The sequence below is a fragment of the Carettochelys insculpta genome, chromosome 14 (assembly GCF_033958435.1).
Source record: "Carettochelys insculpta isolate YL-2023 chromosome 14, ASM3395843v1, whole genome shotgun sequence".
Lineage (NCBI taxonomy): Eukaryota > Metazoa > Chordata > Testudines > Carettochelyidae > Carettochelys > Carettochelys insculpta.
The window spans coordinates 21727501-21751614 of record NC_134150.1 but is presented as its reverse complement, the minus strand read 5'-3'; the positions used below and the strand labels follow the sequence as shown (position 1 = coordinate 21751614).

Sequence of the window (24114 nt, the reverse complement as noted above, 5' to 3'; positions counted from 1 at the left end):
TTCAATGGGCTATCACTCAGTTATAAGATAAATAAGGGACTTAAAGGATTTGTAGGGAAAGTTCCTGAAAATGTTATCTGTGCACGATGTAAGTTAAGTAGTTGAAACCCCATTGCTTGGGACATTTAAATCTAGACTCTGAAAAGTACTAGCAACTATCTTCAAAGGAACATGTCTACAATGTTAAGACAATGGAATACATGCCTTATAGGTCTTTTGATGTTCTGATTTTTACAGTTCTGATCCATCACCCTTATTTTATATAGGCATTAAAATTATGCTTGTGAAAAAATTATGACTCTGCCTCTATTTTAAATATTTACACAAACATACCCATACATGTATATACACGCTTATATGCATACGTGTATAGAGTCTGGTTTTTAAAAACACAAAAGCCATGTCCACACTAGCCAAAAACTTCGAAATGGCCATACAAATGGCCATTTTGAAGTTTACTAATGAAGCGCTGAAATACATATTCAGCGCCTCATTGGCATGCGGGCAGCCGCGGCACTTCAAAATTGATGCGGCTTGCCACCGCGTGGCTCATCCACATGGGGCTCCTTTTCAAAAGGACCCCAGCTACTTCAACGTCCCCTTATTCCTATGAGCAGATGGGAATAAGGGGACTTTGAAGTAGCCGGGGTCCTTTCAAAAAGGAGCACTGTCTGGACGAGCGGTGCGGCGGCGAACCGCGTCAATTTCGAAGTGCCGCAGCCGCCCGCATGCTAATGAGGCACTGAATATGTATTTCAGTACTTCATTAGTAAACTTCGAAATGGCCATTTGCATGGCCATTTCAAAGTTTGGGGCTAGTGTAGACATAGCCAAAGTGTAAAATCAAATTGTGCATCTCATTTGCACAAACAGAGCTGCAACTGCACGTGTAAATCAAGTAACAGAAAATACAAATAGCTAAGTACGATCTTCTGCACGCACAATTTGCATGCAAAATTGTGATGATTCATTTTTAAAACTAAGCGCATAATTGTACATGTATTTTGCCTAATGCATTTAAAAGTCAGACCAAAGCCATTAAAGTATCTATTTGGACCTGTTTGAGCAATATGACCTGCTTCAGCCAATGAAATTGTCCCAGTGTGGGAGCTGTGTCTGACAACTTAATAAAACAGATATTGTACAGGTTAGATCATGGATGGAAGCCAAAGGCAGATGAGGGGCTTCAGAAGAGTCTCAAGAGAAATTTTATCTAACGCAGCCAGCTGTCTTGGGGAGTAACAGCTGTAACCACTTGGGTAACACTGCAGAACCACAATAATCTCAGATGTGTTGACTGGTGCTCAGGGAAGAGTAGAGCCATCAAGCCATCATCCTCACTCCTTTCTGCACCACCACTTTTAAGAGGGCTAGCGTTCCTCACAGCATTTTTCAGAACCCACAGCAAGAAGAGCCAGAGACTTCAGAAAGTCCAGGCAGGGTTCTGCCACTGCTAGTCTATTAAAGGTGAAAGGCACTTAGATATTATGCTGATGGGAGGCAACAGCAAACCTTTTAAAATGATAGAGAGAATCAGCTGTGGGCTGCAAGAGTGCTCTCATTTCACAATGTGTCTGGCTTTATTACAGGTATGCAAGATGGAGTGAAAGAGAAAGGATGAAGGTTTCAGTCTGGCTCTCTACAGAATTACCAGATAAATAAGTTTTTTTCAAAGAGAAAACTTCTTATAACCTAAGGAAGTGGCCAAAACTTTCTTATGAGAAGCCATACAAAGCACAACATGCTGTGTACTTAAACAGAGACAGAGAACAACAAAAGGGGATGGGATGAGGAAGGTATTTTCATTCTAAGGCTGGGGTTACACTGCCAGCAAATGTGGCTGATTGGAAATGCATATGAGGCACAGATTTAAAGATCTTGTGCCTCATTTGCATACTCATGCAGGATCTCAATTCCAGAACAGCTGATTTTGAAAGCCAAAACTGCCATGTAGTGGGATTCGTTTGAAAGGAAATCTCACTTTGGAAAGCACCCTTCTTCCTGACAAAAAATAAATAAATAAGAAAAAGGGTGCTTTTGAATGGATCCCACATGAGTATGCAAACGAGGCATGAGATATTTAATCCACATCTCATTTGCATTTCTGATTGGCCACATTTGCATGCCCCTTCTGAAAGAGAGGAGCAGTATAGCCACAGCCTAAGTATTTGGCCTATAATAGCAATACTAATCCAGGGGTTTTCATAGATGGTTTGGTCTTGGATTATCATAGCATTATGAAGAGTGCCTGCCATTGATTTCTACAGAAAACTCCTATTGACATGAATAGGTACTATAGATGTAGAATGATTGCAGGGTACAGCTTTTAGCCATTAATGCCCAGAGCTTTCATAATTATTATTATACATTACTGAGGATCCAACATATTTATTACAGACTACACCAGACCTCTTTTGCAAGCTGCCCTGGGCCTGTTCTCTGAGCCACATCAAGCAGGAAGTTTAAATGAAATAGCTCCCAAGTTTCTTAAATGGTTTAATAAAACATATACTGACTGCAGTATTCAGTTTATAGTAGCAAACTATTGCCCCTTGGTTTGAAAAATGACCTCTAGATGGCAATTTTGCGCTCAGCTTCAAAGATTATAGTCCACTGTTGGTCATTTTCTCAATCCACAGGGCAACACTTTTCCATAACAAGCTCAAAGAGCAATCAGTATTTGTAGCCTGCTATACAAGTTTAGGATAATGTGCCTCAATGCATTCTGTTATATGACTAAACAAAAGAAGAAATAACCTGGTGACACAGACACATGGAGAAAAGGAAAGCTAGTCTCCTGATGCTGAGGCAGCAAAAATATATATATTTCTTTGTATTTTGCAGATTTACATTGACTTTAATGCCTTTAATACAAAATAAAGGTTTCCGATTTGATTTTCTTTTTAGTAACAACATTTGGCTATGTAGTATCATTAAGTCTATTCTTATTTTAATGTAGCCCCGTAAACACTTGCTCCTGTTAGTGGCTATCAACTCGACAAACTTTAATGTGAGATACCCTAAGTTATAAATCATATCATAATACATTCAGACTACAGTTTTCAGACAGAAGCTTCAACTATCCAACTGCCAGTGGCCATATACAATGCATCATTTTTATGGGCCTAATATCGGGAGACTCCTATAAATTCGAAAAGGGTGTACATCAGGCCCCAAAGATGGTTCTTTTCAGCATATAAAGTGGTATTGGAATATCACATTAAGGTCCCTACATTTGAAAAATGGGCTCCCCATTTACAGAATCAAACGCCTATTTTGCAGGGAGACTTGTCTTGTGGATCAGTCATAGGTGCAGGTGGGAGGAGATCTAGGTTCTGTTCCCACCTCTGCCCAGATTTCCTGCATAAGCTTCTATACATCTCAGTTACCCTTCTCTGAAAAATGGGAGTAATAAGGTTTAGTTAAGTGGAGTGTTCTGTGGCTTAATTTGTTAACATATGAATGATCTTACAGACCTTCTGCTGTAAATGAAAAATATTATTACTACAAGGGTGACACCCACTCCTGTATGCACAAAGCCAGCAAGCTCTGTTTTTATGCAGCTAGAGTGCACAGCGTTTTTGAATGTAACATCAACCCTCATGCAGAGCCAAAGTGTAACACCAAAATGCACAGGGTCCTAAGTCCAATGATGTGATGTAAAAGTGAATCTGCAGCCTTGCCATCCCACCCTACGTATAAGGGTCCAGCACCAAGTTCTCTGCTTCACTGAAATACACCACAGAGGCTGTTGCAAAGCTAAATAAGTGGTTTTTTTGTCCTGGTACTTCGGCAGTCCCAGTCATGTGATTGGCTGCGGGGAGGGGACGGAGAGCCAGCAGAGTACCACCACCTCTTTTTCACACAAGAAAAAGGCACTTTAAATAATGCATAGTGGCATCTACCAGGCCACACAACGTGCCACAGCAAACATCTGTTTTAGATCTGCATAAGTTGGTACAAAAGACTCCATGCCTGACCCGCTCCCCAGTGTGGCATTGTGGGATATCATGAACGAATATCTATAAAGGGTTAAACTCAGAGAGAGTGGGTTCTCTGTTGCCAAGCAGCCAGATAAGCCAGTGAAAAGAGAGAGGGATATTTTGAATTGAAGCAGTTACCTCCTGAGGACTCTTTTCTTTTGTGTGGCTGGAGGAGAGAGACAGAGATGTTTAATCCCGAGCAGGCTTAATGAATCTAGTAAATATCCAGACCCCAAGATATGGGCATACAGATATGTAAGTAGAAAGGTAATACTTAGTGAGACACGATCAGGTTATTTTTCATTTTGGGTTTGGTGTGGGATTTCTCAGGCTGGCTGATGTACCCCCCTGCACTTTGTAACTTTTAAACTGAATCCTAGGGAAGTAATTCTCTGTGTTTTTATCTATCTTTTTTTAAACTGCCCTGTAACATCAAGCAACCAAGTAGGCTTTATCTCGTAAATCTTGTGTTTCATTAATAAATCATCTTTTTTAAAGCAATTATTTGATTCCTGTGTCCTAGGGAGGGGATCACCGTATGTGCATGACAGACTGAAAGGTCAGCTATCAGATTGCAGATTAATTTCTACCACTTTGCTTTCAAGCTCTCTCCTCAGGGAGGGTTGGCTTGCTTGGGGTTACCCCACTGAGAGACATCCCAACTATATTTTCCTGGTTTTTAGAGAAGAGTTTTCTCACTTGGGTGGTGGCAGCCACCTCCCAGGCTCAGGGAATCCATGACCTTAGGAAGCTTTTAAGCAGAAGCCTATAGAGGCAAGGTACTTTTAAGGTCTCTTGTGGGCCCCCACCATCTGCACTCAGCGTGGGGAATACATTTGACAGGGTGGCAGAACAGCAAGCTTTTCTGAGGAATGAAGAGGCTCCACAGGTGCTGCTCAGTCACTGATTCCCACACAGCCCTTATCTTAGGACTTAAACACTATGAAGGGCCTTTAGCTCTCCCTCATATCTATACGAATTGCACCCATAAGTACTGACATATTTAGGCTAAAAAATATGTTCACATCTGACTGCCAGAAGATGATGGCCCTGTATCTTAAAACTCAGCACTGAACATACACGCTTAATTCATTAGTGCTGTTTGGTGAATTACATTATATATTTTTATGATACTAGAAAAAAGGATTTTTAGCATAAAAATCAGCAATTTGCTTTTTTTAACATTTTTCATTTTTGAAGTATACGAATGGCACATATTTGCCCTGGCATAATGGATTAATTAAGGAATATTATGTTTATCTTAAGTCCCAACCCAGTTGTACATCTTCATAACTCACTCATAAAAAATAATGTATTATCCCATTCTCAGTAATGATGTAACTTCTATTTTTACCATACCTTTTCAGAAAGAAATTGTTTTAAATTGGGTTATCCTGAAATACAATAAGGAATGTAAAAAATTACATTGTTAATTTAATAATGTATGTATAAAATGTATGTATAAAAATCATAATCTTCTCACTGTGATCCTGAACTGTCATGTTACTCCCAGTGTTATGAAATCAAGCTGCTCCTGCCACACTTAAAATCAAATGTAATGCACGTTATATCCCTTTGCTTACACAATGTATTTATTGCCTTAATCACAAAACCACGAGATAGTATTTGTATGAATATTTCTTTGTTACTGACAAATCTTACATGTACGTAGTACACCAATCCACATATAAAGGCTCATAAAAGCCTCAGATTTCTAAATCAACAGATGAAAAGTCCCAAAATAATAATGTACAGATGTTACTTATTTAAATGAGCTGTTGGCATTTAATGCTGCCAATCAAATGTGATAAAATTTGTGAACCTCCAGGTATTCAGCATTTACAGTGGATAATTTTTTAATCAAATGATCATTCCAAATGACTGAAAAAATTATTGTTCAATAAAAATAAAGCTGGTCCTATCTTTTGGTTACTATAAAAGAGGTCATTCAAACTGTATTGCTCATTACCCAGTCTTTTTCCTTATACATCTTTGGTTGTTTTTGCTGTCCTTAAAACCAAAATACTTCATGAAAAGTATCTTATCTGTACATTATCTGTTTAGTAATCCTCTTCTCAAATATAAAATAGAATAACAGAGTTTTTAATCCTGCACAGGCATTCCAATCCATAGTATGATTTTCTGTAAAGACTAAGTAATATAATATGATTGATGAATGTATGTATACTGTACAAGGCTTCTTTCTTGCCCAACAAGACAAACCCGTATTAAAAACACACATTAAATGTTGCCGTTGTTGAATTTTGAGAAATTTAATTATAGAGACACCTCACCTTAAATGAAGGAAGGTGGCCGATAGATAAACAAGTTTCTGAGGCGAAATGAATAAACAGAAATGCTGTTCCACTGATTATAAGTTTTCAACCATACATCAAATCCTTGAGTCTTCAATTGATTGAAAAATGCTGATCTTTATGTAGTTCAAAGCAAAAGAAAGTGTAATCCTCACCTGCTCTTCTACTTGATTTGCACACTGGGGCTACGTCTACACGTGCAGCCAACATCGAAATAGCTTATTTCGATGTTGCGACATCAAAATAGTCTATTTCGATGAATAACGTCTACACGTCCTCCAGGGCCAGCAACGTCGATGTTCAACTTCGACGTTGCTCAGCCCAACATCGAAATAGGCGCAGCGAGGGAACGTCTACACGCCAAAGTAGCACACATCGAAATAAGGGAGCCAGGCACAGCTGCAGACAGGGTCACGGGGCGGACTCAACAGCAAGTCGCTCCCTTAAAGGGCCCCTCCCAGACACACTTTCATTAAACAGTGCAAGATACACAGAGCCAACAACTAGTTGCAGACCCTGTATATGCAGCACGGACCCCCAGCTGCAGCAGCAGCAGCCAGAAGCCCTGGGCTAAGGGCTGCTGCCCACGGTGACCACAGAGCCCCGCAAGGGCTGGAGAGAGAGTATCTCTCAACCCCCCAGCTGATGGCCGCCATGGAGGACCCCGCTATTTCGATGTTGCGGGACGCGGATCGTCTACACGTCCCTACTTCGATGTTGAACGTCGAAGTAGGGCGCTATTCCCATCCCCTCATGGGGTTAGCGACTTCGACGTCTCGCCGCCTAACGTCGATTTCAACTTCGAAATAGCGCCCAACACGTGTAGACGTGACGGGCGCTATTTCGAAGTTACTGCCGCTACTTCGAAGTAGCGTGCACGTGTAGACGCAGCTTGGGTGTGTAACCAGTCTCCAACTCCTGGAGGTTGGAAGGAAATTTTCCCTGGGCACAGATTATTCCATAACTGCTTACTGCAGGGTTTCTCGTACCTTCCTCTGAATCATCCACTCCTGACCACTTTCAATGACTGGATACTACATTTCATGGCCCACTGGTGTGCTCCAAAATGGCAAGTCTATGTTTGAGGTGATCCACAGCCTGCTAAAACCAATGACTTCCAGTAACTTCAGCGAGCCCCATTCTGGCCAGTGGTTAGCTTAACTACATGAAGTCATTGAAGTTACCCAGCCTCCCTCCCCTCTAAAGCCCCTTGCTAGTCACACTTTTGTGGTGCATTTTGTCTTAAATGAAGCCGCACTCCAGCATGCCGTACCCAGTCGGCAGCGCTAAGCATCCAAGCCCCACAGAATTCCAGAGACTGCCTGACTATAGGAGCAGATCCTTAGAATGAAAAGATCCTCAGGGCATGGTCCAGGTCATGCTATATGCACAGTGCTAAGCACCATCGCATTACTCTTCTGATCCCTTTGGGTGTTAATCTAACTCAAACACAAAAATCAATGTCGAAACAGTAATACTATGTAAGACATCTAAAGAAGCCACATCAATGTGCCTGTAACACCGCTGCACTAAGGACAGCAAGTTATGGACAAAGGACACAATGTAAGAGTGAAAACATCATTACCTTCTAGGTACACAATTTATTAAAATGCTTGAATAAAATGTTTTGGGGGTATTTTTCTTAACACAAAGATTTCTTTAATGATCATAAAGTTTATTTTTAATTAGCACTACAGAACAGAGTAAATGCACAATTAAAAATAAATTAATATAACAGGAATTTATAACCTGATAAATTATTTCAGATACACCAGTACAAAATGATAAGTCAGTCAGGCAAGATGAAGCCCATCAACAGCTATCATTTTAAGCCTCCTGTGACCTATTTTACCTGTCTTCCAATGTGTAATAGGGTGGTCACTACTCCTCCTGGCCTGGGGTCCCTTTGCAGGCACCGACCAAGTTAGATTACTCTTGCTGGCCTCTTAGGCATTTCATGAAATCTTTGCTTTGGTTCACACCCCCGTTAATGGACTTATTTAATATCAGATAAATTCCATGCAGTCCTCAGAGTCCTTAATCATGAAATAGTCCAAACACTTTTCAATGAGTTCCCAACATAAAGTCCGCAATAATAATTCAGCAAGTTCATATTTAGCTCTGGTTCTTCTGTCACCCAGAGCTCTTCCTCTGTCAGCCTGATCCTCCCAAAGCCACCAGTCTCTGTCCTCCGTCTCTGGGTTTCTTCTCGTTCAGACTCTCTCCTTTTCTGACTGAGCATGTGGTCTCGATACTGCCCTCCTACACAGCACTCATCCCAATTAGCTGAAAAAGAAGAAAGCGTGCTTGCCCCACCCTACACTCTAGGGCTCCCCATCACAATCCCTCAGAACGAACAATATTTAAGGGGTTCTCCTTTCCTTCCAACTCCCAGTTATGCAAAACCACTTCTTCCCTTCTGCTATCAGGCCACTTTCTGTTCTTCATTCCAATGACTGGAATGGGATCTTCTGAAATCCTTTATTCTTAAAGGGTAAAAATACCTTGTTACATACTGGAAATCTCTGACAGCCAACAAAACTTAGACATATGAAGGACAATCATTCTTCCAGCACCTGCACTATGTTATGCCCAAAAATGCTCTTCTAAACAGGTGTGGGACATGGAGATGACAAAGTCACAGAGTTATGCCTTGGTTATCAGTAAGAAAAGCAATTTCTGAGTAACACTCAGCAGTGAAATGAAGCAAAAGTAAAAAAAAAAAAAAAAAAAAAAAAAGGGTACAAAAGAAGTGTTCTTGCAAAGTATATCAACATAATTCTCCAAACAAGAAAAGCATAAATCAGTGACTATATTAAAGGTTAAGAGTCAGACACAGCCATTAATTCATACAACCAAGTCACCATAAAAAATTAAGTTTCTCAGGTCTTCATAGATACAATGCTTTAGTCCCTTTCTCAAGCAAAGAGGTGACTGCTAAACTGGAAAAAATACCCCTAACCTTTCGCATAAACTGGATGCTTTGCATATTACATAACACTGAAAATAAAGATTATTCCAGCCCCGAATAAAGAGCTCTTTGGAGAGGTCCTCAAGAAGAGAGAAACAGATGAATTAACCTCCAAGAGAAACACTTTCTCTCTCTTTGAAGAAGCAGCCAGTACCATTATGATTTCAAGTTTTATTTAGGAAGAGTCTAGCATCATAAAGAAAAGGCTAGGTCAAACCTCAGAACTGTAGCGACCATGAGTCTAATCAAAAGGAACTTTTAAGTACCTTTGAAGAGGAGAAGTTGTTCTGAGTGAAAGAAGAGAGGGAGAAATAGAGAATCTCCATCATAGACTGTTGCATTGCAACCTGAGATCTGCCATTAATTTAGTTCAGTTCATTTGTTTATTCTGGGAAGGAATGCACTGAGCAAGCTGGAGACACTCATGCTGTTCCTGCTGATAGGGACGGTGACTTAAGCAGGAAAAGTAGAAAGAGTTTGAGAAAAAAAATGTCTTCCAGATAGAAAAGGAAGTTTGGCTGTGTGATCTTTTGAAAGAGCGCATCCACACACAAAAAAGTGGATCAAAAGAGCAACCCGCTCTTTCAAAAGAGAGCACCCACAGGCTGTTTCCACACAGGCCACTTCCTTCAGAAGTGGCATGCTAATACACGGAGTGAAAGATGCTAATGAGGCATGGATGCAAATTCCCCATGCCTCATTAGCATAATGTCACATGATTTGGAGTCCGGAAGACTGCTCTTTCCGGACTCCAAAATGCCATGTAGAAGCACAGCCCCCCGGGGGGGGGGGGTCTTCCGGAAGGAAGTCCTTCTTCCGGAGGCCCGTTCTTCCTAAAAATTTTTGGGAAGGGGCCTCCGGAAGAAGCCCGTCCTTCCGGAAGCCATCCCCGGGGCTGTGCTTCTACACGGCATTTTGGAGTCCAGAAGAAAGGTTTTCTGGACACCAAATCACATGAAATTATGCTAATGAGGCACGGGGAATTTGCATCCACGCCTCATTAGCATCTTTCACTAATGTAGAAACAGCCACACAGCCCCCACTCTTTCAAAAGAACGGGTCAGGGGTCGAAAAATCTGGTGCCATGAGGACAACTCTTTTGAGCAAAGGGCCCCCAGAGCATCTACACAAGCTGTTTCCTAAAAAAATCTTTTGGGAAAAGGTGCTTTTCCTCATTTGGGAGAGGAAGAGGACCTCCAGAAGAAGTGTTGCATTCTTCCAAAAGGTATTCAAAAGAGAGCATTTTGTCTGTGGACATTCTGCTTGTTCTTTCAGAAGAGGGCCTGATTTTCTGAAAGGACTTTCTAGTGTAGACTTAGCCTTTGAGGCCAGATCTTTAGCTGTTGTAAAATTGTGTCCTTCCATTGAATTTAACACACTATGCCAATTTACATCACCTGGACACTGCAGCAAACAACTCAGTGAGATTCAGTTGAAATTGAAGCAAAGAGAACTTCAACTGGGGCCTTTCCAGCGACTACTACTGACCTGTTCTTTTATTGGTAGTAGATGGGGATATTGGGAATCTCTTGCAGGTAGGGGAAAATCAGAAAAAAAGAAAACAGGACCTGTCTGCATTTGTCCATTTTTATCGCAGGAAGTCTCTATCACTGCTGAACTCCTGATGTTCTAATACAAGTAGTCCTGTGGCACCTTATAGACTAAGATATTTTGCACCATAAGCTTTTGTGGGCAAAGGCCTGCTTCATCAGAAGCATGGTGGTTGGGGGGGGGCGGTTTAGAGGGGTATTTAAAGAGTGGGGTCCCAGTAAAATAGAGGGCCAGAGCTGACAAGGTCTATTCAGTCAAGGTGGAAATGGCCCATTACCGGTAGTATATATCAAAAGAGGGAAAAACAAGTCAGATCAGACAGGGGGATGTGGCCCATTGTCAGAGTGTAATGTGGAGATATTAACACCCAGGGCAGAGAAGCTGCTTTTGTAAGGGTCCAGTCACTCCCAGTCTCTGTTTAATCCTTGGATGATGAAGTCAAATTTGCAAATAAATTGCAGCACAAAGATTTCTCTCTCCATTTGATTTTTGAAATGTTTTGAAATTGAAAATTTTGAAATGTTCTGATGACATTCAAAGCCACAGGAGAGAACGGATATCATCATGAACACAATGTGCTTGCATACATTACACTGTTGGATTATTATGTCAGATTCATCTGCCCACTTTCCAGAGCCTCACTGCATTAGCCTATATTACTGAAGGGGGATCTCCTTGGCTTGTACGAACTCATGCAAGCTGCTGCCCTCCAAGAGAGGCCATCAAAATTATGGAGATAATGTCTACCACCCTCTTCAATCCAGGGGAGGAAGAAGAAGGACTGAACACAGAGAAAGAGAAAAAATGGCAAATCAGAGGACACAAATATCTAGCTCTGAAACTGGTCCCCATCAGGCTGACTGATGTAAGGGAGGACACTGACCACTCTCTTTTTGGTGACAACTGAAGAACAAAATATTTTTATTTATTTATTACATTTAGGAAGTGCCACTTTCCCCCAGAGTGCATAGCTATGATAAGAAAACATTTTATAGGGCAGAACTTTTTATAGGTCAGGGCAACAAGATTCTGAGTCGCTTTTAGTAATAAGATAATTAACTGTAACTATATAAGGAAATACATTTTCTTAAAAAAAAAAATCAAACAACAAAAGCTTTCATTTTTCCCCAATGTGTAAAAAACATTCTCTGCCTACAACTCAAATTATCATTCTTTCCTTTGTGCAAAATGAATTGACCCAGAAAACTAAAAGGGTAAGAGCCCATATTTGCTGCGCTTCAGCCAAAAGTTCATGAAAAACACTGTTGTGTATCACATAGCAACCACTTGATGCCTATTATCAAAATACAGTAGTTATTGAAAAAGTAAAATCTTGTGCTCTCAAATATAAAGCAGGACTGTAATGTGTGTTTAGTTTTCTTGGGATATATTCAAGTCTTACCATTTTCTGGCTTTCCATAGCTTTGGCATACTCGGTTGGCTATGCAGTTTGCAGTTACCCAGAGGGGGAAAAATACTACTGTGTTTTGCACAGAGGATACTGTACAAATCAGATCAGGGTTTGAGATTACTGATAAGAGATCAGAAATGTTCTAATTTTCCAGGTGTATCCAGGTTTTTTTTTTTGAATATTGTGGAAGTGTTTGGGAAAGAGGAAAGAAAAGGGTGATGAGTATTGATTTGTAGACCATAGAAACAGCAAATGTGCTCTTATCTACATTTAGCTAGGCTCAAGGTAAGTTATGGCAGAAATAACATGCATTCAGATTTTTTTCCTTTTTAGCTTTCTTAGCCACTTACTGTACATTGCTGATGATGTCATACATCCACCAATCTTTTAGATAAGCAGATAATCTGAACACGTTTATTACTGTATGGTAGATCAAATACCTGCACACATACAGCTTTATCTAAGAATAGGTATACATAAAGGTCTACACCTTTGGATTGCTGGCTACCCCAGAGAAAACCACCACCAAATCCCCTGCAAGTAGTCTATCTGTGGACAGATGACATATTTGCAGTTTCTTCTTACCATTTCTAGGTTTAAGTCAGGATTGTGCAACAATCTCTTAGCGGAATCTCATGTCTGAAAAATTGTGAATCTACAGTATACTCCCTTTTCTGCCTTTCTTCAGATTCTTTATTATTTTTAACAAAAAATAAACTTATACATGGGATGAAATAGAAAATGTAATGGAGAAACAGTACAATATTAGCAATCAGGGTTAAAAAATGGAGGAATAAATTTATTCAAGAATATATATATATATATAAAGAAACAGCAACCATTGCAGTAGCTACTAAGGGAACTTGAGCTGTAGAGCAGGCTCCAACCCACACAGGAGTCAAAAGGAAAAACTCATTGACTTCAACATGAGTTAGATCAGACCACAACTTAGAATACAAGGCCAAGGCCAAAACGGATCTCTTTAGCAACAGAGGCAGAGATGACGGGGATGATGATGAGGGCATAAATTACCACAGCAGTAGGCATCACATGCTATCTTCAAGGAGGAAATTTAAAAACCTCTACAGTGTAGTATTTTAACAAATGTCAAGAAGGAATTGTTGACTAGCTTAGCTTCACTCTGCAATTCTGAGGTAAGGCTACTCGCATGCAGGTGTGTAACATTTCCCTTTGTTTGATCTGCCATCCGGAAATAAGCTTGTTCAGATTATCTGCTTATCTAAATGAGTGGTTAAAATTCATTTGAGTGGTGGAAATATGAGATCACCAACAGTGTACAGTAAGTGGCTAAGAAAGCTAAAAAAGGGGAAAAAATTGAATGCACATTATTTCTGAGGTACCTTACCTTGAGCCTAGCTGACTGCAGACAAGAGCATGTGTACTGTATTCAGGATCTATGAAATGAAAGTGAGTGCTAGGCAGCTAACCCCAACTTAACGTGTGAAGTAGCTAGGGTGCAGAAAGATGCGAAGGTGCATGAGGCAGCTAAAAGTGAAGAGGCGGCTTTGATGTGATTGAAGGTGGATACGACTGAACATTTCCAAGATAAGATGGGGAACAAGGACAGAGTGAAGATGTAGCCACAATTTCTATGTGCTTCTACTCCTCTCTACGAAAGCCCTAGGAGTCAAAAAAAAACAAGACCACTTTCCGTACTCTGCTTCTTCATAGGCAACATACTTTCTCCTATCTTCCCTATTTAACTTCTCATATACCATTACGGAATATGTTTACTATATTTGTATGTACGCTTACAGAGATTATTTGCATTATCAGATAGTACATAGTTATGTGAAATGTACAGAAATTTACTATATAGAGGAAACATGTGGGCTGGTCATTGGTAAATGTTCTTATCACTGCTGGTAGTTATAAATGATTGATGAATAGCCATTGTTACAGTAGCACAGTCATGCCTAATTTGTCAGCAAGATACTGGCATACTTGATCAAACAAAAAACAAACAAGTAAATATCCATGGACGGTAAATTCACAAAAATGTTCCACTCTACCAGGGAGATTGCGTATAAAGAGAAATAAAAGTGGCACTTTCTGCCCAATTCCATCCCTTTCTGAAACTGTACATGGCTTTAGAGAAAGGGGTCCCAATGGTAAAAATGGTAATTCATGATCTACAATAATGGTTCAGTTTATCCAAACAGCTATAATATTTTACGCAAATTACTAGAAACAGATGAACAAACTGCTAACCAAAACCCAGTTGGAACGAAGTCAAATCAAGCCTTACTTTGAGGACTAAGAAGGTTGAGAAAAAGTTTTTTTTAAAAGATTAATTTTACACTTCTAAAGCAAATCACTTTCACATTTTCATCTACGGATCTCAAAGAACTTTACAAACATCAGTTCAGTTACAATGCCCAGTATTATTCCAGGGCCAGGGAAAATATGGCTGACAGGCCAGATCCAGTCCACCAAACCACCAGATCTGGCCTATGGGAGCCTCAGCCAGCTTTCTGACTGCCCCTCTTCCCAGCACTCAGAAAACCTGGTAGCCTGGGAAGGCAGAGGAGGCTTTTCGCGCTGGTTTCCACCCAACAGAAGCTGCCTGCTTGCACATGACATACCCCTCCCCTCTGACACAGCTTGCAGCTTTCAGTTCAGAGCAGTACACATGGTCCCTGCAGCTGCTCTGAGCATGTGTGTGAAACATGGAAGGGAGGGACCCTGGCTAAGAAACCTTCTGGGCTTCTGGTTTGGAGCTCCCCAGGAAGAGCCTCCCAGACAGAGCCTGCCTCTGGCACCTCAACCCCACCCTCCCCAAACTTCTGTCTGCCAACCCTCCGCATCCCCTCCTGCACCTATACCCCATGTAACCCAAACACTGTGCAGCCCTACTCCTGCACCCACAGCCCCTCCCAAACCCTGCAACCCTCTGACACTCCTCCTCCAGGTCACAACCCACTTCCAGACCTTGCACTCCAGTCACCTATCCCTGGCCACAACCCAAATCCCTGCAGGCCCTCCTGCATTCCTGTCCCAGGCTACAACCCCCTCCCAGATCCTACACCCCCTCTGCACCCCAGTCTCTTATCCCAAGCTCCCTTCTGTACCAGCCTCTACCGCAGACCCCACCCCTCCTCTGTTAATATCATGGAAGAGTGAGGCCCTTCACCACTTACCAAATTCTTGGAGTGCCCAACCACCATCACAAATTATTGACCATCCCTGTATTATCCCCATTTTACAGATGGGGGAAATGTATGTTTTATGCTCGAAGTCACAAGTGATTAGTGGCAGTGATGGGAGTAAAAGTCAAGAGCTCAAGCTAAAAGTCAACGATTTTAATCAGTGACCTACTGGTATCCTGTGCTACAAAAATTGACCAAATAAAATAAATATAGTCTTCAAAGGACAAAGAGGTTTTTTTTTATTATTATTCAAGGATTAGGCCACAGAACATTGCATGCTTTGGGATGGCCTCTTTTATTCATCCTACCAAAATTGCCCAGTGAGGAATAAGTCTTTGGACTTAAACATGGCTCTTATTTATGCATTAGGCTTTGGAATCTGAGATAGGTTAAGGCTACGAATTTGGTTCCAGGTTCACAACAATTTTAGTAACACCACAATGTGAAAACGGGGAGAAAAAAAAACTTAAAGTGGCTCTTACCTGGAACAAAGATAGCAGGTCCAGCTTGTCTCCAGGATTTGAATCCAAAACCTTCCTTCACACTGAAAAACAAGGGGCTAGTTCAAGGTTCACCTTTTTGATCCACCCCATCTCTATGAAAATCACAGTTCTAAGTAAAGTGAGGGGACTACATTGCACAGTCCAACCAGCCTGCACTGTGCAAGAACAGAGGCTGCACAAAGGTACCTTTAGATTACTTTTGCGGCACTGAATCATTAACCACTGCAGTGATGGGCTGGTCTCCTGGTGAAGATTAGAAGAACCTAAATGCTGCTGTATGATGCACAAGTTGCCAATAGGATTGATAGAGTGCACTGAAGTCCTAGCTACTAACCCCTCCATCTATCAGCCATAATCCCCTACGTCATTGGAAGAGTGGCACAAGAGCTACTACTTGATCCCAGGATCCCCCAATTCAGGAAGAATAAGCCGTCATTAGCTGGAGCTCTTGGAGCTTCTTTTCAAAGGAAGACAGGCACAAAACTACCTTAATGTACTACAGCATTTGTCCCACAGACTTTTCATCGAGCTGCCTGCTGGAATAAATTCTGGGATGTTTAATGGACAGCATAAGAACATTTTCAGAGAATCAGAGAAACAACTGATGAAGATTGAAAATATTTTGGGCCATGGACTCTCCAGTGCAAAATCTATCAAGACTATCATGGATAATTCCAGGAGCACTGGGAAAGAAATAGTCTATTTAGAAGTCAGTTCTTAGATGGAAAATAAAACATGATGTCCCTAGAACTCGATGCTCTGATTACTACAAGTTCAGGATCCATGAATAATTCAGCAATACTACACAGTGTAACCTGTACATGTAACCTGGCTTTTTTAACCCAGTGAAAAAAACAACAATATTAAGGTAGCGTCATTCAGTGGCCAGTACAGTTTTGTTTGAGCATTAAATCAAATTCTGCTAGTCAACTGATTTTTGGCTCATCCTATAAAGCAGGTTTCAATCTACTGTCAAGCAGATGAGAATGTCTTCTATTTAAATGATCAAGATACAAAACTGTATCCCATGTGGCAGAGAATAACGATTACAAATACTGCAAGTAATATAATTATGTGACATATGACAATCACCATCTAATTTTTTTTACAAAAAATACATTTAAAGATTCACACAGTTTATATATTTGTATTGAAAATATTTTCCTCGTTTAAGCTGATTGCACATTTCAAATCTTATACAGCTGTACTTTTTAGCCTAAATCAAATAAAGAATCCATACAGAGATACAAGTATTTTGGGTGTTTTTAGATATTTTTGCTATTGAGATGATTAAAATTATTTTATCAATGTAGTGAAACCAGGTGAAAGTGTATGCACACCAGGGCATACAGCAGCGCTAAAACGTGGGCATACTGTTCCACTGAGATTTAACTGTGAAATTTGGTTAAGTATATGTCACCCTGCCTGCAATAATGATCTCTTTGGGTGATGGAGATTTAAGATGCTTTGTGAAGATGGCTTGTTATCCAAACTCTTAAACCAGACTGATTATGAGGAGTTTTAAATAGCTGTCCCAAGATTATCTCCTACATCAAAAAGAGTATTCTGATTAGGAATCCTATCACCAACATACAGGAGAAAACGTAACACCAGGCAATAACTTCGATTTGACACTCATCCTACATGGACAAAATATTTAACTCAGAAACAGCTGGGACTGGCAGCCAGTTGCAAAGCAACCAGTTTAGCGGCAGGTCCCAGTATAACTCAAAGCCACTCCACCGAGCAACTCAGTTACATTTTTTGCCCTTTGATTTTGCCCTCCACTTTGAAGGTTTCATGGCCTCAGAGTGCAATGTCCCCACCTGAAAGTTGGAGGATAGGATCATTTAATGCAACAGAACACAAGAACAGCCAGTATAGGTCAGACCAATGGTCCATCGAGCCCAGTATCTTATCTTCCAACAGCAGCCAATGCTAGCTGCCCCAGGGGGAATTAACAGAACAGGTAATCATTAAATGATCCATTCCCTGTTGCCCATTCCCAACTTGTGGCAAACAAATATCTGGCTTTGGAATCAAAATATAAGGCTGCATAATGGCTGAATTCAAAATCAGCTACAGCATTGCATGATTCCACTCCCAACTCACAGGAACTAATCTGCTGAGCAACTCTTTGCTAAGAGGCAAGGAACCTACCAAAAAGGAGGATGGGAAAAAAGTCATTGTAGAAAAAAAATGGCAGGGAGTTACATTGGAACCTGCCTCCCATACTGCGTATGGCAGTGTGAGGAGAGCTAGGTTGGTGGTTTGGAGTGAGAACAAGGAGAAAGAAAAAAATAGTATTTTAGACCAAATGCTTATTCTCACAAACTCTGATCTCGCCTGTTATAAACCCAGAGAAATATCCAGAAGGTGGTGAATGTTTAAAATGCTCCCTTTAACAAAGCAACACAGTGTAACTGGTATCTCTCTTTACATGTCAAACAGTTTGCCTAACAAATCATAATAATGCAGAATGATATAAAATTCACCCATCAAGCCCAAACACATGCACAGAGATTACCATGGCAAAGAATTGTGAATTTCATTAAATATGTTAAAGGGAAAAAATTCAGCTTTGAAAAATAGTAATCCTGTCTTTCAACAAAAATATTATAGGAAGCTATGAATTTGGTAGATCTGAATAGGATGTTGGTACATGTTTTACTAAGGTAATATAATGGCACACTATTATTAGATCACATTAATCATTACTGTGCCAAAGGCACTGACAGCACCACTGAAAAGGATTGAAAGGGCTGGTAATGGATATAAATTACCCATTGTGTGATAAAAGGATTTTTACTAAGAAGGTAAGAATAAAACAGCAAATTTCTAATGTAACTGTTGTGTAAAAACCAAAACAAAAGTAATCCGCAGTCAGTAATATCCACAAAAATCAGAAAGTAAGCACTTTAAAACAAGATAAAGTCACAACAAAAATTCTATACAACGTAAAATTAATTTCTTGGTGCATAATATTGCGATCAATTTAAATGGTTTATGTGATGTCCTCTAAGGAATATGGTCAAGAGAAAGGTGGGTTTAGCTAATTAGAACTGAATGAGAGTTTATGTAAATATATTTAACTTCCTCAGACATACCAGAGGCTACAATGAACCCCAAAAATTACAAGATGTGTTACAGTGTTTGATTTTATCTTCAGTTCTCTGTATGTTAAAAATTGTAACAAATAATGGAATTCTGAAAGGTTTCAGCTTGATTCCAAATGATAAAGCCATCAGAAATCAAGGCAACCCTTTGTTGATATATTTAGCCATTTGACTGGTATCTTTTTTCTTAACAAAGACCCAATCCCATATTACTCTTTTGCCCAGGCAAGAATCTCATGGACATCCACAGAAGTCAGTAAACTCAATAAACCAGAATATTTCTTTATTGACAATAGTGTTCATCTAAAGAAGCTCCACTGAAGTCAGTGGAGTTATTCAAAATGTTAAGAACTTTGATTTAGTCTGTGTTAATTGTACAGGACAGCATTCTTTGCCAAACTGCAAAAAAAAAAAAAAAAACTGTGGACCAGATCTTCACACTGGTGTAGTTTTATTTTCCCTTTCATAGACGTAGACACCATTCTGGAAATACTTATGCATATGCTTAAAATTTACTCACATAAGTATTTCCATTACCCTCAATGGGACAATTGCTTGTGCATGTGCAAGGTCAAAAGCTCGGAGAGCTTGAATCTCCTCTTACCAGTTACACATCAGTGTAACTCCACCGAAGTATATGGAGTTACCGCTGACCTACAGATGTACAGCCGAGAGGAACATTAACCACCATGACTGTAATGTGAAAGTAAGAGAATGGGAATTCAACTTTGAACCAGAAGCCATCAGAAATTTTGGATTTAATAATCAGTTAAAAACTGCAGAATTAGTTAGAGGATATATCCGAGAATAAGTTACAGGTTAAAACGCAAGAATATTCTTCCAAATTTAGGACCCTGGGGCCAAATTCTGTTTTCACATTGTTTTTTACCCCATTCTGAACCCAAAGACTTAATGAGAGTTACTTTTGAATTGCACCTATGCAGTTGAGAGGAGAAACAGGTCTATAACCTATTATGGAAAAAAAAAACATCGATTTAAGTAGGTGTTGTTCGCTTAGTAATACAGAACAGAAGAGCATCCTTAATAATATGCATGAAAGATCTTCAATAGAACTTGTGCAAAAAATATAAGTGAAAAAAATGAACACAACAAACTCTAATCATGAGTTTCATGGATTTTTTTTTAAAAATCAACTAGCTTCTGATAAAATAATAAATGATGATTTATTTCTAATACAATTTTACATACCATCTGTGTAAGATGAGCATTCATGATTTTACAAGGCAGATTTTTACTTGAAAAAAAATCTATTCATAATCAATCTACTATAGACAGCTTTTCCCTGAAAGAATAAATGAAAATGTTTCATTGGAGAGATAAGAAGATGCACAAGTTTGCTACAGAAATGAGACTGTAAAGTATAATTCAGGTAGGTTATTTTATGCAGTTTATTAAGCTGGTTCATCTAAGATATTTTGGATATACCACATTCATAAACAGAGAAAAATTTAGGCAATAAAAAAAACTGAATAATCCTTACCATGCAACTCAAACTAATGAATCTGTCTCTTGGCTGAGAAAAATTCCTAGTGACCTGGGATAGGTACTGAAGGTCAGGAACTGTAAAAAGAAAAAGTGTGAGAAATCCCTTTAAAATAGCAAAACCCTGTTTAAAAAGTCTTATAAGCTAAAAACTTTACAATGTCACCTCAAGTAGTTCTAATATAACTATACATAGCAAATACGTAGGATGGGAGTATTAACAGGATTAACATTTTTAAGGGCTCAATAATGCAAGCATTTGGTGGTCAGTTATTTTGGGGAACTGAAAAGTACTTTCAGCTCTGGATTGTGCTGAGAGGGAAAACCTCTCTTTAGGACAATGCAGAAGAATAGAATGAAATTCTTCTGATCCTATTCCCTAGACACTGCAGCAAGAGAGGACAAAACAGGATAAAACAAAAGTTCCATAGCCAACGTACTCTAGAAACCCAGTTAGTCTCTTTGACATTGATACTCTAATAATCTCTCAAACCCAGTCAGAGAGAACAACTACTAATTGTATTTCTACTTTTTAATTCCATTTTATAACTGAAATAAGTCCTTTGTAGATGATCTCATCTAATAAACTCCACTTAGAAGAGATAAGAGCCAGAAGTAAAAGCCAAGATGCAATCCTTCCAAGGTATTTGTAGCAAATTTAGAGACATTACTTAGAAAGAAAAAAACCAAAAACAAAGGGAGCTCTTATAGCCAAATAACGTTCACAATGCAGAAGCTATAATCTTCAGAATTTAAATCTGAGAATTCTGCTTATGTTTATGCCCATTCATGCCTGAAAAATGAAATTAAAGGTCAGTCTCAAACAATACACTCTTGTATCTATACTATTTTAAGTAGACTCTACATCAGGCTACTGGCTCTCAACAGTATAGCCATCATGGCTTTAGGGCCCCATCTCGCACAAAGCTTACTTCTCTGAGGAGTCCCACTGTCTACACCTGGCAGGAAGTCTTTGCAGAGTCAGATCCTTAAATTCTGAGAGAAACAAATAATTTCCTGGTCATTTTACTACACTTGAGCTAAATCTTTCAACAATTCAACAAGAAAGGGTTGCAGGACTGTGCCCCAGAAGAGTAACTAATAATTGTAGTTATTTATATTAAAGGTCCAGGACACAAGAAGTTTACAACTCATAAATTCAGATTTCCTTTTTTTTTAATAAAATAGCCTTGTAACAGCAGAAATTCAGGACCCAACTTTCTTACCGACTTACACATTCTGCAATACATTAAAGTCCTTCTATTGCTTGGACAAATCAACTCTTGCCCCGTTTATATCAATTCCAAAATACTGCTGTAAAGCTTACCCTGCCCATTTTATCAAACACAACCTACTTGTTTTCACTTTCTAAAGCTTTTCCAGGCCTATTCTTCTAATATCTAATGATGTACTGAGTCATGGACCTGTATCACTGTTCCACAAATGATGCTTGAATGCCCAGTTACAAGGTTTTCCAATAAGCCCCTCTGTGGTCATCCCATGCTGCCTCTCGTGCATAGGAGGAATCTCCCACAAAAACCTGCAAACATCTGTCTTCCTTAAGTGATTCTTTAAGGCTCTCTTCTGTCATGATTCTTTAAAAATATCAAAGGTCACTGGACAGCAGTTCTGAGGTCACACCTGTTCTTCACAGAGTCAGAAATCTGTAGCTTCACAAATAACAAGCAGTCCTGAAGCATCTTAAAGACTACAAATTTATTTATTAGATAAGGAGCTTTCACGAGTAAGACCCACTTCCCAAGTCTGTTCTTCAGTCTGTTCTTGTTATTGGCATTATTTCATTGTTTCCATGTGATCCCCAGCTGTGCTTTATCCATCAGTTATTCAGGGTCATATACTTTGATTGCAATGTGGCAGGGACAGTGCCCTTGTTTATGCATGTGCAGTGCCAAGCTCAATGGGGCCATGCCCTATAGGAGCTAGTGAAATACAAATACATAATAATACATTTGTTTATGTTGCATGCAATGAATCTGTAACCATTCTCATTCTGATCTTATGTCCCATATTTTCGAAGCATATATGTCTACATCCAGTGCAAAACAGTGGAAAAACAGACCTATAGTCTAAAGTATTGGCAGAATACCATTCATAACCATGCATACACAATTTGTGTTTTCAAAGCCTGATCAGTCAAATTTTGTCCCTCCTTAAATCCAAAATCAGGATCAGTTCGGATCCAAGTCACATTTATGTACACCACCACCCCGCCTTTCAGAATTCATATAAATGATTCTGGGCATTCCCATTATTTGAAAACAAAACAGAGCATGAGCAAACCCCTGGACAGCTGTACCTGTTAAAGCAAAGTTATTGTATAATATTTCTAATTGCACAGTGTCTGGAAAGAGACACCAGCTTGTTTGGCATTTATTTATTCATTTATTTTCTTGATGTCTTAGAAATTCAGACACACCTTTTTAGAGTTTACTTATAACTCATTCAAAGAAAGAATGCACAGAACTAGAAACAAAGAAGAGAACAAGCTGTTATCTTACTAAAGAAAAGAAAATATGTTTTCTTACTAAACAGTTTCTTAGTGCTCTTCCGCCAACATTGTAGACTATATTTTTGCTATGCTCTTACAATGCTACTTGTGTTAAAAAAAAAATCAGATTTTACAAACATGCTCATGACTTGCAAAATTCTAAGAACGATTCTCAAGGGGCTTTCACTAAGACACTTTATAAATTCTGATGACAGACAGAACATGGTAAGGCTTCATCTCTTAAAGTCCTATACTGATTTGTTTGGAGGCTTTGTGTCATTGATCAGCATGTCATTGTCTCTTGCAATCTGTTTTCCAGTTCATGACTGTGAGTGAACCCCTCAGGTTAAAAACCTTAAATGATATAAGGTGATACGTAACCTCATGGACACATTGGGAAAAATCTGCAGCCTTGCACATTAACCTGTAGTAGAAATGATTTAAAACCTTATAAAAAGGTATTTTACTTACCTGTGCTAATATTATTCTAACATATTTGAAACTGTCTGTGTAAAGCAGATATTTTAAAGGGGTAAAGCATGAAAACAAATTAAGTTTGTTTTATTTATATCAAATTCGACCAGTTTAAAAAATGTGCACTGTGCTCTCCTACAGATCATTTTATCAAACAATTGATCCTCCCGCTGCAAAACACAAATGCAGAAGGTTTGGGCTCCACAGTCAAAGAATCAGTTCCCTTCATGCACATGAGCAGCAATGAAAGTTACAGAACTCTACCCTTCCCTGAAAGAAGAAACCTGACATGCCTTCACAAAAAGCCGGTGAAAGAATACTGTGGAGACACATGAAATGTAATTATTCTTTACCTAAACATGCACATGTAACTCATTACTATGAAGAGGAATCTCTCTCACACGCACATTAAAGAGAGAAAGAGAGGGATCTCTCCTTCCATTGACAGATGCAGGGGAGGAGGGAGGGATTTATGCAGGTGATAAGAGTTATGAAGGAAAATTGCTCCACAGCAATGAGAGAACAGACCCTTAAGTACAGATGCACAGAACCCCTGGGAGCTTTTCCTGAGGGAGGAGAGAGGACAGACTCCAATCATCAGGGCCTCA

At 39.5% G+C, this 24114-nt stretch overlaps 1 protein-coding gene across 5 annotated transcripts in view; it reads right to left on the bottom strand.

Moving 5' to 3' along the window:
• ZNF536 (zinc finger protein 536) overlaps nt 1-24114 on the bottom strand; it is a 495063-nt gene that overhangs the window by 417703 nt on the left and 53246 nt on the right. For 3 of the 5 annotated variants that reach the window (XR_012647462.1, XR_012647463.1, XM_075008654.1), the window contains exons 2-3: nt 20522-20601; nt 15884-15945 (exon numbers count right to left, since the gene is read on the bottom strand). The gene's annotated coding sequence lies outside the window, so the exon portion shown is untranslated. Of the gene's footprint in view, nt 1-15883; nt 15946-20521; nt 20602-24114 lie in introns of those variants that run through there. The other 2 variants (XM_075008656.1, XM_075008657.1) reach the window with 2 other exon arrangements.